At 49.8% G+C, this 4098-nt stretch overlaps 1 long non-coding RNA gene across 1 annotated transcript; it reads right to left on the reverse strand.

The window, feature by feature from the left end:
• Window positions 1-249: 249 nt before the first annotated feature.
• LOC119962730 lies at window positions 250-2427 on the reverse strand. The gene is made up of 2 exons (XR_005459943.1): window positions 2079-2427; window positions 250-1004 (listed from the first exon to the last, which is right to left on the reverse strand). It is a non-coding gene; the product is annotated as an uncharacterized LOC119962730 (long non-coding RNA).
• Window positions 2428-4098: the final 1671 nt, after the last annotated feature.

Raw genomic sequence — 4098 nt, forward strand, 5'->3', positions numbered from 1 at the left:
GGGTTTCATCCGGGTGCTCTGGTTTCCTCCCACAATCCAAAGATATGCAGGTTAGGTGGATTGGCAATATTAAATTGCCCTTAATGTCCAAAATGGTTGGTGGGGTTACTGGGATAGGGTGGAGGTGTAGTACTCTTTCCAAGGGCCGGTGCAGACTCGATGGGCTGAATGGCCTCATTCTGCATTGTAAATTCTATCATTCTGGCCTTACAGTATTTTCTTAACACAAAGCAGCAGAGTATGAAGTAATCATGTGAATTGTCAATTTTATTTTAAGCAAGTTAATGCATTGACAATTTATATGTTCTGAAGACAACTTCATGCCAAGGTCAATAATCATCAGGCTGTTATAGCAATCTAAATTAGTTTGCAACAAATCAAGTACTCCCTACATTAAGTGAAATATGAATGCAATGCAGCTTATGCATTATATAAATACATAAAGATAGTTTAGCATTTTAAAGCATCTTTCACTTTACATGAATACTAATCATGTATTCACCAACTCTCAACTTTACAATACGTTTTGTACTAAAGTTTATGTTATAGTCTCCTGGGTTATTTAAAGGTCTTAACACAGTTTCCACACTTTTAATTTAAGACCAGACCCCACATGTGTAGAAATTGACTCAATTTTACAATCATGTCTTACTATTTAACAGCAAGTTGTAAAGTAGTATCTTAAGTGTTTTTCATAGCTCTTTTGAATCGGACTTTCCTCTGGAACCGCTCACAGCTCTATTGGTTGTCTCACAGGTTTGAACGTACCACGAATCTGATTGTCCATCTTTCTCTTGAGCTTCAGGAATGGCATCAATCCATTATTTTCCCATAAATCAGTCATAAAATGATCTTTTTAAACCTTTATCATTTTTTCTTGCTTGTTTTGCCATTTTTCTTCTGACTTTGCTCAGGTTGGAGAGAGTTGAGTATTAAATGTCTCAGGTGCAGGCAATCTCCCATCTTCCTCAATTCCAGTGCCAACTCCTTTATGACTTTTCGATCTAGAACAAACACATCATTGTTATCATGTTTGACCCGAAAATACAATATCGTGTTCATTAAAGTCTAGGATTTAATTACAGAAGACTTGCATTCGTTTTTCTACTTTTGTTACCCATGACTGGCATCAGCAAGTCTAGCGTCATACAGATTGCATGCAGAGTAAAACTTCCACCAAGAATAACTATTGCATCTGGCATATCGGAAATGCCAGAGCTGATGGAGGAGAGGAAGGCAGATGTCATGGCCTTCACCTCTCTGGTTGCCCGGCGAAGAATTCTGCTGGAATGGCGGTCGACAACACCCCCAGAGGTGGCAGCCTGGCTAAGGAACCTGTACAACTTCCTCTGGCTGGAGAAGATTAAGTTTGAATTGAGGGGATCAGCGGAGGGTTTTGAGGCACGGTGGGGATTGTTCACGACCATGTTTGAGGAATTGTTCATCGTGGAGTTGGGTGAAAAAGGAAAAACGTGTACAGACTGTAAAATTGTGAGCTGGGGTGAATGTTCCCCAGATTACTTATGTTCATGTTCTTTTTTTGGATATGTTTGGAATAAAATATATATTTTTTAAAAGAACTATTGCATCAGAGCCAATTTCTTCACATCCACCACCACCTCTGTTCTGTAGTTTTCTACCCTCCGTGGGAAGTAGTTTCAGGTCACACAAACTTAACAACAAATTGCTTTATTGTTCCAAGGTGCTTAAACTAATTTCATAGAGCTCCCTCAATAACCCAGTTAACTCAGTTTTGAATCAGTCTCAGAAATGCAAGAGCATTGTGCTGACACTCTGCCCCTCTACCCTGAGATACCCCTCTGAAAACGTTATGTAATCTTTATCACTGTTCAGAAATAAAAATTTTCGGATTAATAAATACAGATAAGTATAATACTGCACAGGTGGAAAAACTTATAGTAAGTATACTTTCAGGAGTTACAATACTAGGAATGAAATCTGAACTCCTTAAAAGGGGAAATATCTAAAACGCCGGGATCATAGTCCAGGCCTAGTCTGCCGTAATCGCCAAATATGGGATTAGATTAGAATCTTTCTGAGGTGCAAAGTGTACTGACCTGCGGGGAAATCCTGACGCTCTGACCCTTTGAAACTTGTCCGGGTGAGTGGCTTCATCAACTTTTCCTTCTTTTCCACTTGGGATCGAACCAGTCCAGCCGTGTGCAGGAGCGGCAGTCCCAGTTGGTCCACAGTTTAGCTCAGATCGAGTGGAGCTTCGAACGGGAGGTTCAATTTATACACCGGGTTATTGAGCAAGACTCCCATGCAGACCTGCGACTGGGAAAGTACAGCGGCGAAGCGAGCGTTTCCAGGAAATAGCGCCGCGCCACACCTCAGAGCCGTTGCTGCAAATGCAAAGCAGTCCCCAGAAGGATTTACGTGGGTTGAAAGGGAGGGGCGGGATTCTCCGCGACGGCAGCGCACGCCACGCCACACCATTGACAGCGTGGGGCTGCCGGGATGGAGAATCGGTCCCAAGGCTTTTGCTTTTTGCTGCCCCCCCCCAAAACAAGCCCGTAAGTGACAATTTAAGGGCCTCAATAGGCCCAACGGGGAGGGGGGGGCTTAATATAAAAGCAAAATACAGCCAATGCTGGAAAGCTGAAATAAACACAGAAAATGCTCGGAAACCTCAGCAGGCCAGGCAGCATCTGTGGAGAGACAGAGGGCGCGATTCTCCGCACTCACGACGGTTCGGAGAATAGCGGGCGGCGCAAATTTTCACGGCGACGCTGGTCCGACGCCCTCTCGCTATTCTCCGAACCCCGCACAAACTACACGCCGGCATTCCCGGCAAACGCCTCGAACGCGCCCCCGACACGACCAGAATCGCAACTTATTGGCCCCCCGCTATTCTCCGGCCCGGATGGGCCGAAGTCCCGACGTCATCGCGCACTGTTTTCACGTCGGCCAACACACCTGCTTTTCAAGTTCGTCAACCAGTCGTGCTGGCTGACGAGAGCTTCGAGTAGGTGAGCGCACCGCTCAGCGCACTGCTGGAGTCTGGCCACAACGGGGAAGGCATCCCCGAGAACGGGAGGGGGGCCCAGAGCGGGGGGGGAGTGGGGGAGACTGAGGGGGGGAGTGGGGGAGACGGAGGGGGGAGTGGGGGAGACGGAGGGGGGAGGGGGGAGTGGGGGAGACGGAGGGGGGGAGTGGGGGAGACGGAGGGGAGAGTGGGGGAGACGGAGGGGGGGAGACGGAGGGGGGAGTGGGGGAGACGGAGGGGTGGGAGTGGGGGGGGTAGGGAGAGAGTGAGCGAGTGACCCGTCCAACCCCGGTTACAAAATGTCTGCCACCATGCCATGGCGTGCCAGTCACGAGTACACGGCCGCTGGTTGCCCTGTGGCTTACGATCACAGGCCACTGACGCACCGGTGAAGAGGACGTAGTTAACTGCCCGTTGGATGCAGAAAGTGACCAGGGGTTAGGCTGCCCGCGTGTCAGCAGTGTGACCAGGCCACCGGGACACACAGGTATCCCGTGGCAGGCGGCTGCCGAGGTGTCGACTAACCTCCGTCTCGTTTCTCTGACCCCATCACCCTTCTGTAGGTTAGCACAATGTCTGCGAACAGAACGGCTATGTTCTGCGCAGTGGTTGGGGCCGCTGCACTGCATTTGGCGATGCAGCAGCGTCCACAGCCACAACCCGCAGGTTGTGGAGTTGCCAGTCGTCGAGCAGCATGGTGGGGAGGAGGAGGGGGAGGAGGAGAGAGTGAGGGTGCAGCCACGGCGCCAGAGGCGACGACCAAGGCCGAGGGTGTACCGTGCCCGGATCTCTTTCCTAACAATGACGGACATCACCTGCAGGAGGAGACTCCGGCTGCGTAGGCGGATGGTGATACATATCTGTCACCTCGTGGCGCACCTCACCCCACGTGGAACGGGGGGAGGACACGCGATCCCGGTTGCCATCAAGGAGATGGTCACTCTTAACTTCTATGCGACCGGTTCCTTCCAGTCTCCGAGCGGGGACCTCTCCGGGATCTCCCAGTCATCGGTCCACAGGTGTATCCGGGATGTGACCGACGCCCTCTATGCCATCGCGGACCGCTACATCACCTTTCCTGAGGACCG

The sequence above is a fragment of the Scyliorhinus canicula genome, chromosome 3, assembly GCF_902713615.1.
Source record: "Scyliorhinus canicula chromosome 3, sScyCan1.1, whole genome shotgun sequence".
In the NCBI taxonomy this organism is placed as follows: domain Eukaryota; kingdom Metazoa; phylum Chordata; class Chondrichthyes; order Carcharhiniformes; family Scyliorhinidae; genus Scyliorhinus; species Scyliorhinus canicula.